The sequence below is a fragment of the Staurois parvus genome, unplaced genomic scaffold, assembly GCF_062004578.1.
Source record: "Staurois parvus isolate SC_StPar_1 unplaced genomic scaffold, SC_StPar_1.0 ptg000704l, whole genome shotgun sequence".
In the NCBI taxonomy this organism is placed as follows: domain Eukaryota; kingdom Metazoa; phylum Chordata; class Amphibia; order Anura; family Ranidae; genus Staurois; species Staurois parvus.
The window spans coordinates 5,294,957-5,307,220 of record NW_028318500.1 but is presented as its reverse complement, the minus strand read 5'-3'; the positions used below and the strand labels follow the sequence as shown (position 1 = coordinate 5,307,220).

The 12,264-nt window shown below is 41.8% G+C and overlaps 1 protein-coding gene across 5 annotated transcripts in view; it reads left to right on the top strand.

The window, feature by feature from the left end:
* SPECC1L (sperm antigen with calponin homology and coiled-coil domains 1 like) overlaps positions 1–12,264 on the top strand; it is a 122,856-nt gene that overhangs the window by 27,020 nt on the left and 83,572 nt on the right. The window contains exon 2 of one of the 5 annotated variants that reach the window (XM_089653233.1): positions 1,681–1,767. The exons of the other annotated variants lie outside the window; for them this stretch is intronic. The gene's annotated coding sequence lies outside the window, so the exon portion shown is untranslated. The remainder of the gene's footprint in view (positions 1–1,680; positions 1,768–12,264) is intronic. 5 annotated transcript variants of the gene reach the window in all.

Here is a 12,264-nt window from a genome sequence, read left to right as displayed (position 1 = left end):
GTTCCACTTTACACTGCGATTCCATCCCTGTGTTATGCCCCTTTCACACAGACAGGCTGATCGGGTAAGCCTGTCCGTTTTCAGCCAGACCCAATTGGACTATGTGTTGTTCTCTATGGAGAGGTGGATGCAAATGGACATGTGTCAATAGAAATACATAGAGCATCTGATCAGGTCCGCCTGAAAAACTGACAGGTGGACCTGATCGGATATACACTATAGTGGTTAACTGTCTGCAGAGTCCATAGCTAAAAACCTCCAAACTTCATGCGACCTTCAGATTAGGACATTCGTGCATAGAAAGCTTCGTGGAATGGGTTTCCATGGCTGAGCAGCTGCATCCAAGCCTTACATTACCAAGTGCAATGCAAAGTCTTGGATGCAGTGGTGTAAAGCATGCCGCCACTGGACTCTAGAGCAGCTGAGATGTATTCTCTGGAGTGATGAATCACGCTTCTCTGCATGGCAAACCGATGGATGTGTCTGGCTTTGTCAGTTGTCAGAAGAATGGTACTTGTCTGACTGCATTGTGCTAAGAGTAAAGTTTGATGGAGGGGGGATTATGGTGTGGGGTTGTTTTTCAGGGGTTGGCCTTGGCCCTTAGTTCCAGTGAAAGGAACGCTTAAGGCGTCAGCATACCAAGACATTGTGGACAGTTTCATGCTCCCAACTTTGTGGGAACAGTTTGGGGATGGCCCAACATGATTGCACACCGGTGCACAAAGCAAGGTCCATGAAGACATGGATGAGCAAGTTTGGGATGGAGGAACTTGACTGGCCTGCACAGAGTCCTGACCTCAACCCGATAGAACACCTTTGGTATGAATTAGAGCAGAGACTGCGAGCCAGGCCTTCTCATCTGACATCAGTGCCTGACCTCACAAATGTGCTTCTGGAAGAATGGTCAAACATTCCCATAGACACACTCCTAAACCTTGTGGACGGCCTTTCCAGAAGAGTTTTAGCTGTTATTGCTGCAAAGGGTGGACCAATTCAATATTGAACCCTACGGACTAAGACTGGGATGCCATTAAAGTTCATGTGTGTGTAAAGGCAGGCCGACCAATACTTTTGGCAATATAGTGTATTCTAATTGGTTGTATACATTGGAAGTGAAACATCGGGCAATCTGTAATCCTGTGAAAAGGCAAAACCTTTCTCAGAAACTCATTTATATATATATATATATATATATATATATATATATATATATATATATATATTATTTCATTTTTTGTTGACTGACAAGAAACTACTGATAATACTGTACTCATCTGAACAGGCTGATTCCAGTTAGCCCTGGTTGGAAGTGATTAGTAAGTGTGTGGTACAGGAATGGAAGTAAAAGAGCTCTAGGAGGACTGATGTGTGTTTTTGTGTGTTTGTGTTTTTTCACAGTCAGCATACATAACTGTCTGTCTATGCTGCCCAGATGTTCATAAATATATTTACTATTGGACGGCTGCTGTAGATGGGGGAGGGAGAACAGGATCCCTCTTTTGTCTGTCATTTCCAAGGAATTCCAAATATTAGGGACGTTTAATGTCTGTCAGAATCCCTGCAGTCTTATGTGAGATTCCAAATAAGGAAGATATGACCACGCGATGTGAGCAGGAGCCTCGGCATCATGTGCGTGGTTTAAACTGAAATCCTTTTACCTTTTTGACCCTTCCGATGTAGGGCAGGAATAGATGACGTGCCGTGCTGAAAGTGTTTACTGATGCAAGAGTGGTGGAGTTCCATTGGATCGCAGTGATTATTTGAAAGGTGAGAGGGCGGGGAGTAGATTCTGAATTTATCCTGTAGTGTTCTGGTGGAGTGGTATCAGACAGAGTCCAGAACGGCCTTTCTACATGTGTTCTCCGAAGAGCAGCCAACCTTCCAGCAGGTACTCATTGCATTTTCCTTCTGTTTTATGTCTGGATACAGTATATGCTGATTCATATAGAGGGAAAGCTAGTGGTACAGATGGTGGAGTATATGTAGCGGCTTTCAGATGTAGCTGTCATTTATAGTACATGAATGTAAATTGTCTTGAAGTAACTACAAGAGCTGTCATTGCTGACCTCCTCCTGAAAATGTTGCCTGATTGTTACTTTTTTAGTTGCTGACCTGAACTAAATGTGCACATCTGTAATGCCTCTTTTGCATGGATGCCATAAAACGCCACTTTTTTTTTTTTTTTTTTTTGCATTAAGGTGTTTTCATTTTGCTGATATAAATGCAGCCCCTTGTTTCTAATGGGTCTGTACACACGTGTGTAAACTTGCACTGCATATAGATCCGTAAAATAAAAAAAACTACAAAAATCTGCGTTGTTAGACAGTATTTTTTGCATGTACAACACACTTCAAGAAAACCTAGAAAACATTTTTTTTTGTGTGTGTTCAAATGCGTGCATTTACTATTCAACCTATCCCTGTGTTTTTACACAGACATTTTCTGCCAGGAATTTGATATTATTATTATTAGAGGTATTTGTATAGCGCCGTCAATTTATGCAGCGCTTTACATATATTGTACATTCACATCAGTCCCTAACCCTCAATCTTAAGTCCCTATCTCACATTCATAAATACACATACTAGGGATAATTTAGACAGGGTCCAATTAACCTACCAGCATGTCTTCGGAGTGTGGCAGGAAACGGGAGTACCCGGAGGAAACCCATGCAGGCACAGGGAGAACATGCAAACACCAGGCAGGTGGTGTCATGGGTGGGATATGTTCATACATTAGTACTGTATGCAAGTACCCTAAAGTCAGAGAAATTTCTGAAGTTCTTATCTGCATTCTTGATCCTTGTCAGTGACTTGAAAGTATGGAAGCAAGAGAGTCTGCATGACAGCCAGGCATCTAGTCTTTTTCACCAGGCAAGATCAGCGATGACAGCCCTAATGCTTCCTTAAGGCTACGTTCACACTAGCATTGTGTGCAGGCGGCAGAGAGGCGTTTGGGAAGCATTTTTACCGCTTCCCAAATGCCTCTGCCAATTCTGCACATTACAGCACATGGTGCTGTACTAACGGGAGCGTTTGCGTCACGGCAAAACGGACGTCTCTGGTTGAGTCAGGAGGCATTGAAGCCTTCTATTCTAGTCTATGGTGCCGCTCCGCAAACGCCCCGGCCGGCGTTTCCGGTGCGGTTGCGACGCAGTTTCAGGGCGTTTGCGGAGCGGTAACACCATTCAAACTGCATTGTAGGCATTTGTGGGGCGTTTTTAACGCTCGGCAAACGCCTAGCAACCTCCGCTAAACCGTGCATGCGGCGTGTTAAAAAACGCTCCGCAAACGCCAGGCCAACGCTTGCCAAACGCTATAGGGGCGTTTGGCAAGCGTTGGTAAAACAGCCAAGTGTGAACGAGCCCTTATGGTAGCTATCTTTAAAATGAAGCTTGACGGTGGCAATGTTTGTAAAATGAACCATCCCGGATTACATTTTTTTTTTTTTTTTATTTGCATTCTTTATTTAACCAGACTTGCACACTGGAGACAAAACATTGATCACATAGATAGCAAGCCATTGGGTAACAGAGAATCAAACAAAAGTGTCAGTCGCAGTGAAATGTACAAAAATGACAAAAAAGGCAGTACTCTTCCGCATATCAGAGAAATCTGGGCACAAAGAGTGTATGCCACAAATGGGCCTAAAAACAGAGGACATTTGGGGAAAATCTTTCACCAATGTCAGAGTAGATTTTATACAGTCTTTGATTGCCACACAAGTATCAGGTTTTCCTTAGATGAGATCTGTTAGATTAGCTAAATGTAATATAAATACCAAAGGCACAGTGCTAAATAAAGGTGAAACATATGTGAGTGCACAGTAAGAATTACCTTAAAGTGCTACTAAACCCACAACAGTAAAATCAGTCTCTATATGCAGTAAAGCATGCTTGTCATACTCATTGTGGAACCTAAGGGGTTAATCCTCTGCATTCTGTAAAATGCTGTTTGTTCCTGACTTCTCTGATCCTCCCCTTCTTCCAGTGTCCCCCTCTTATCTCCTAATAAGACCTATGTGGAGTCACTCTGCATATGCTCAGTTTGGTGTGTATTGCTGGAGATGTTTTTTTTTTTTTTTTTGGGAGAGTGCATGTGATCAGCACTGTCCAGACAGAGGTCAGGGGTTCTGCATCCTCTTACAGCAAACAAAACTCCTTCCTTCAAGCTTTAACCAGTACTCTGCTGGACACTGATAGAAGTCACAAGACTGCTCTAACTGCTGATGAGAAAAGATATTTAGCAGTTTATATTTACTACAATAATTGCGTTTCCATGTTGTGTGTACTGTGGGAGACCAGATATAGTGAATGCAGTGTCCTGGGTTTAGTAACACTTTAACAATATATATATATATAAAAAATCAGAATACTAACTTACATTTAAACATGGCGTACAAGTGAATTAATATTGTGCTTCACACAACAGACAATATGGGGTTTATTTACAAAAGCTGGAGAGTGCAAAATCAGGCTCATTTCTGCACAGAAACCAATCAGCTTCTAACTTCAGCTTGTTCAATTAAGCTTTGTCAATAAAACCTGGAAGCTGATTGGTTTCTGTGCAGAAGTGAGCCTGATTTTGCACTCTCCAGCTTTAGTAAATAAATCCATATGTGACTGTGAACACACGTAATTGACATTCAGCGGGACATGCACAAAGCAATCTGTGATCAATCTTGGTGAGCATACAAAGTCCAGAAATGTGTTTTGTTTTTTTTGTTTTTTGGTTTGTTTTTTTTTCCAAGATGCACACAACAATGTGCAGTGTAACATTCCACCTACAGGGCTTACAAATGGATTCCGTGCAGACAGGGGATGAGAAACGCACATACTGCTTACCAGAAATCCATGGCACTCTATTTACTGAGTAGCCATAAGTGGTTGTGGGATCCAATCCCTATTACACCAAAAGGCAGGAAAGCTCCAAACTGCTACCAGATTTCACTCTTAGATCATGGAGACCGAGAAGAAAAACAAGTCTCATAATATAGTAGATAAATAAAAACGTCTTTAATAAAATAAGTATCACAAACACAATAAAACTCCTTGGCACCATAGATTAGAATAATGCTGCAGAATGAATCCGTCTCTATAGTCCGGCCAAGGGCTGCTAGGCATAATGACGTCTCCCTACGTGTCTCCCTACATATTTTGTCACACGATGACGTCATCAGGGGCGAGCCATGATTTTTTAAAATCTAATCTTAGATTAGCTAACTGTATCAGTCAATATGTAATGGGATGATGTTCCTTTTTGACTGCTAAGGACCTTCAATGTACGTCATTGCCTGTATCCTATCTAGGTAGTCAGTGACGTATAGTAAACAACATGCTGTCATGTTGCCAGCCCCATCACTGACTCAACAAAGATAAAACATTTTCATCAGGCCTTCATCTATCTGTTGCTGCTTACAAAAAGAGTGACATGCAATATGTTATACCCACAGCAGATTACTCAGCCACAAGACAAAATTAAATTCAGACTATAGGAAAGTATTAGATTCTGTGTCAGTGTTGCTCATTTTTTTTCTGTACCTTTTTTTTCTTTTTCTATTTTTTTATGACTACTGGACTTTTTCTGAACTCCTAGGGGGGCAATAACAAGCAACTCTGGTTGTTTGTACTTGTGGGTTTGATCCCTTCTCTAGTTACATTATCTCTCTCCTTGTCGCTCCCAAAGAAATTTCAACCTGTCTGTGGTCACCATTTTGGCCTTTTCAGGTAGGTGTTGAAAGTGAAATCCTTAGTGCTAATTTTCTACCTCGCCCAAGTATTTTCCAGCACCAGGTCTAAAGAGTAGATCCTGAGCAAAATTTCGATGTTTTGTTCCCCAAGCCACTTAGTTATCACTTTTGCCTTATGGCTTGGTGCTCCATCATGCTGGGAAAGGCATTGTTCGTCACCAAACTGTTCTTGGATGGCTGGCAGAAGTGACTCTCGGAGGATGTTTTTCTACCAATCTTTATTAATGGCTCTGTTCTTAGGCAAAATAGTGAGCCCACTCCCTTGGCTGAGATGCTTTACTGTTGGCATGACACAGGATTGTTGGTAGCGTTCACCTTTTTCCAGATGCCCCAAACAGTCTGAAAGGGGATTTATCAGAGAAAATGCCTTAACCCAGTCCTCAGCAGTCCAATCCCTGTACCTGTTGCAGAATATCAGTATTTCCCTGATGTTTTTCCTGGAGAAAAGTGGATTCTTTGCTGCCCTTCTTAACACCAGACCATCCTGCAAACGTCTTTGCCTTTCTGTGCTTGCAGAAGCACTCACACCTGCCTGCTGCCGTTCCTGAGCAAACTTTTCACTGGTGGTGTCCCGATCCCGCAGCTGCATCAACTTTAGGAGACGGTCCTGGTGCTTCCTGGACTTTCTTGGGCACCCTGAAGCTTTCTTCACAACAATTGAACTTCTCTGCATGAAGTTCTTGATGATCTGATAAATGGTTGATTTAGGTGCCATCTTAGTAACATCTTGCCATGAATCCCGTTTCTGCAAAGCAATGATCACTGCACTTGTTTACTTGCAGGTAAATTAATAATTGTGTCATTTTCAAAACTTTTGGCCAGGGCTGTATATCATGCCATACCATTTGACCTGACAAAGCTTCGTTTGGCATACCCTACTGACAAAAGAGAAATCAGAGGATTGCTGCCTCAAAGTTATGTAGGTACTGGATGTTTTTCTGCAGAGTTGCATGGTGGAAGTTGGCCCTAGCGATTTGACCTTAGCTGTACCATCAATGGAAGGCTGACCCCATGAACAGTGGCTTTATGAAATAATTTTATAATATATTAATAGTTATATCACCTGTTTGTCACTGCTAACCATACTCAGAAAATACAAATGAGATACCCAAGAGAATGTATTGGCTATTTGCATAAGAAACTTTAATATGCCTAGTTGCTATGGGTTTCAACACTTTCCATATAAATACATAGGATGGCTTGTGCTTGTTTTGTTTTCTGTGCTAGTTAAATTGAGAATGTTCTGGGTAGAAGCATCAGGCTGTGTAATGTTGATATCCCTTTTATCTGTAGTTTGGCATAGATCCACGGGTACTGTACAGCTCTAATTAGCTGCATGTAGACAACAGGGAGCCTTGTAAATGTTTTGTAATCTAGCAGGCCACAACAGTGCTCTAGATGTGTTTTTAAAGAACAGTTGATGATGGGCTTGCATATATATTTTAAACTGCCTCCTCAACAGTTTATCAGATCTGTCATATCTTCTTTAGTAATGGCGGTCAATGTATCTGAACACATAGAAAGATCAAAGTATAATTGAATTGCAATCTGTGTATATTTCTGCAGCAATGGTATGGGCCTGTGCTTAAGATAGTTTGTTTGTCACTGTATTCTGCACATTGGGTGAAACAGATTGATCAGTAGCTTGTTGTCGGCTTTGAATGTACCTCATCTAATACTGTATATACAGTGTGTGTGTGTGTGTGTGTGTGTGTGTGTGTGTGTGTGTGTGTGTATATATATATATATATATATATATATATATATACACTCACACAGTCAGGTCCATAAATATTGGGACATCGACACAATTCTAACATTTTTGGCTCTATACACCACCACAATGGATTTGAACTGAAACAAGATGTGCTTTAACTGCAGACTGTCAGCTTTAATTTGAGGGTATTTACATCCAAATCAGGGGAACAGTGTAGGAATTACAACAGTTTGCATATGTGCCTCCCACTTTTTAAGGGACCAAAAGTAATGGGACAGAATAATAATCATAAATCAAACTTTCACTTTTTAACACTTGGTTGCAAATCCTTTGCAGTCAATTACAGCCTGAAGTCTGGAACGCATAGACATCACTAGAGGCTGGGTTTCATCCCTGGTGATGCTCTGCCAGGCCTCTACTGCAACTGTCTTCAGTTCCTGCTTGTTTTTGGGGCATTTTCCCTTCAGTTTTGTCTTCAGCAAGTGAAATGCATGCTCAATCGGATTCAGGTCAGGTGATTGACTTGGCCACTGCATAACATTCCACTTCTTTCCCTTAAAAAACTCTTTGGTTGCTTTTGCAGTATGCTTTGGGTCATTGTCCATCTGCACTGTGAAGCGGCGTCCAATGAGTTCTGAAGCTTTTGGCTGAATATGAGCAGAAAATATTGCCCGAAACACTTCAGAATTCATCCGGCTGCTTTTGTCAGCAGTCACATCATCAATAAATACAAGAGAACCAGTTTCATTGGCAGTCATACATGCCCACGCCATGACACTGCCACCACCATGCTTCACTGATGAGGTGGTATGCTTAGGATCATGAGCAGTTCCTTTCCTTCTCCATACTCTTCTCTTCCCATCACTCTGGTACAAGTTGATCTTGGTCTCATCTGTCCATAGGATGTTGTTCCAGAACTGTGAAGGCTTTTTTAGATGTCGTTTGGCAAACTCTAATCTGGCCTTCCTGTTTTTGAGGCTCACCAATGGTTTACATCTTGTAGTGAACCCTCTGTATTCACTCTGGTGAAGTCTTCTCTTGATTGTTGACTTTGACACACATACACCTACCTCCTGGAGAGTGTTCTTGATCTGGCCAACTGTTGTGAAGGGTGTTTTCTTCACCAGGGAAAGAATTCTTCGGTCATCCACCACAGTTGTTTTCCGTGGTCTTCCGGGTCTTTTGGTGTTGATGAGCTCACCGATGCGTTCCTTCTTTTTAAGAATGTTCCAAACAGTTGTTTTGGCCACGCCTAATGTTTTTGCTATCTTTCTGATGGGTTTGTTTTGTTTTTTAAGCCTAATGATGGCTTGCTTCACTGATAGTGACAGCTCTTTGGATCTCATCTTGAGAGTTGACAGCAACAGATTCCAAATGCAAATAGCACACTTGAAATGAACTCTGGACCTTTTATCTGCTGATTGTAATTGGGATCATGAGGGAATGACACACACCTGGCCATGGAACAGCTGAGAAGCCAATTGTCCCATTACTTTTGGTCCCTTAACAAGTGGGAGGCACATATGCAAACTGTTGTAATTCCTACACCGTTCACCTGATTTGTATGTAAATACCCTCAAATTAAAGCTGACAGACTGCAGTTAAAGCACATCTTGTTCGTTTCATTTCAAATCCATTGTGGTGGTATATAGAGTCAAAAATGTTAGAATTGTGTCGATGTCCCAATATATATGGACCTGACTGTATATAAGGAAATACGTTCGTCTGACTGAAAAAAGACAGAAGTTCAACCATAGAAAAAGAAAAAAAAGTTATAATCCTATACCCACAGGTAATCCAGAGGAAGGCAAAAGAAACCCCAGCAAACCATGAACCAATTTGCACCTGCTGGGGAAAATAATTCCTTCCTGATCCCCCGAGAAGCTATCGGATATTCCCTGGATCAACTTTACCTATAAATGTTAGTATCCAGTTATATTCTGTGTATCCAAGAAAGAATCCAGGCCTCTTTTGAAGCAATCCACTGAGCTGGCCAGAACCAACTCTTGATGGAGTCTATTCCACATTTTCACAGCTCTTATTGTGAAGAAACCTTTCTGTGTTTGGAGATTAAATCTCTTTTCCTCCAGACGTAAAGAGTGCCCCCTTGTCCTCTGTGATGACCTCAGGGTGAATAGCTCTACACCGAGTTCACTATATGAACCACTGATGTATTTATACATGTTGATCATATCCCCCCTTAATCTCCTCTTCTCAAGAGAGAATAAATTCAGTTCCTCTAATCTTTCCTCCATAGCTGAGCTCCTCCATACCTCGTATCAGTTTAGTTGCCCTTCTCTGTACTTTCTCAAGTTCCCCAATGTTCTTTTTGTGAATTGGTGCCCAAAACTGAACTGCATATTCCAGATGAGGTCTTACTAATGATTTGTACAGGGGTAATATGATATCTCTCTCTCTCTCTGGAATCTATACCTCCTTTTAATACAAGAGAGGATTTTGCTCGCTTTAGAAGCTGCAGATCCTCTCCAAGTCATTAAGGTTTGGTGGCTGACGTTTGGCAACTCAAACTTCCAGCTCCCTCTAAGGATTTTCAATCAGATTAAGGTCTGGAGACTGGCTAGGCCACTCCAGGACCTCAATTTGCTTCTTGAGCCACTCCTTTTGTTGTCTTGGCCGTGTGTTTTGGGTCATTCTCATGCTGGAACACCCATCCACGACCCATTTTCAATGCCCTGGCTGAGGGAAGAAGGTTCTCACCTAAGACTTGACGGTACATTGCCACGTCCATCGTCCCTTTGATGCGGTGCAGTTGTCATGTCCCCTTAGCAGAAAAACACCCCTAAAGCAGAATGTTTCCACCACCATGTTTGACAGTTGGGATTGTGTTCTTGGGGTCATAGGCAGCATTCCTCCTCCTCCAAACACGGTGAGTTGAGTTGAGCTCGATTTTGGTCTCATCTTACTACAACACTTTCAACCAATCCTTTTCTGCATCATTCAGATATTCAGTGACAAACTTCAGACGGGCCTGAACATGTGCTTTCTTGAGTTGGGAGACCTTGCGGGCACTGCAGGATTTCAATCCTTGTCGGCGTAGTGTTTTACCAATTGTTTTCTTGGTGACTGTGGTCCCAGCTGCCTGGAGATCATTGACAAGATCCTCACGTGTAGTTCTTGGATGATTCCTCACTGTTCTCATGATCATTGACACTCCACAAGGTGAGATCTTGCATGGTGAACCAGACCTAAGGAGACTGACAGTTGTTTTGTTTTTCTTCCATTTGCAAATGATTGCACCAACTGTTGTCACCTTCTCACCAAGCTGCTTGATGGTAGTTTGGTAGCCCAGTCCAGCCTTGTGTAGGTCACAATCTTGTCCCTGACATCCTTGGACAGCTCTTTAGTCTTTGCCATGGTGGAGAGTTTGGAATCTGATTGGTTGATTGCTCCTGTGGACAGGTGTCTTTTTATACAGGTAACAAAATGAGATTAGCAGCACTCTCTTTAAGAGACTGCTTCTGATCTCAGCTTGTTACCTGTATGAAAGACACGTGGTAGCCATAAATCCTACTGAATGATAGGGGATCAAATACTTATTTCCCTCATGAACTTGCAAATCAGTGCATATTTGTTAGACATGCATTTCTTTTGAATTTTTTGTTGCTATTCTGTCTCTCAGTGTTACAATACACCTACCATTAGATTTTTAGACTGAACATTTCTTTGCTAGTGGACAAACATTCAAAATCAGCAGGGGATCAAATACTTATTTCCTTCACTGTGTGTGTGTAATATATATTTCTTAATCAGGCCCCCTGTTTGGCCAGCAACCAGCATTTTCATAAGAAGTCAGTGATGGCTTTAAAAAAACAAAACAAAAAAAACAACAAATTTTTTGCAGGTAAAAAAATGTGTTTTTATTTCTTTTCTTAGGAGTCTGCAGAGCATTGCACCTGCGACCAGCAGGTTGTCAGACTCCTGCAGACACTCAGTACAGCTGTCCACCCTTTTTGTACAGACAGGCAGTTACTGAAGTGCAGGAAGGGTAATGAACTATGAGGCGCTCATCAGAGCCCTCACAGTTCATTGGGAACTACAAGCTGTCTGTCGCAGTGACAGATGGGACTTGTAGTTCATTTACAGATCTGTATGAATAAATTATGCGGATGTGTGGGCAGAGTCCCTCTGTTTTTAAATGGGGACAACAGGTGCAGGGAGAGAATTCCTTGCCCACTGTTGCAAGGGGGGATCGGTGAGTGCAGGGAATTGTGCAGAGTAATCTGTGACATGTAATACCCTAAATACAGGTGTAGCATTTTACTAAAGGTGAACTTAGCCTTTTGAAGTCTTCTAGGACTCCGCAGTAATCTTTGATTTGCTGCTTGCAAATTTTACATGGTGGTAGAATATACAGTCAGGTCCATAAATATTGGGACATCGACACCATTCTAACATTTTTGGCTCTATACACCACCACAATGGATTTGAAATGAAACAAACAAGATGTACTTTAACTGCAGACTGTCAGCTTTAATTTGAGGGTATTTACATCCAAATCAGGTGAACGGTGTAGGAATTACAACAGTTTGCATATGTGCCTCCCACTTGTTAAGGGACCAAACGTAATGGGACAATTGGCTTCTCAGCTGTTCCATAGCCAGGTATGTGTTATTCCCTCATTATCCCAATTACAATGAGCAGATAAAAGGTCCAGAGTTCATTTCAAGTGTGCTATTTGCATTTGGAATCTGGATCTCATCTTGAGAGTTGAAAGCAACAAAGAGCTGTCACTATCAGTGAAGCAAGCCATCATTAGGCTGAAAAAACAAAACAAACCC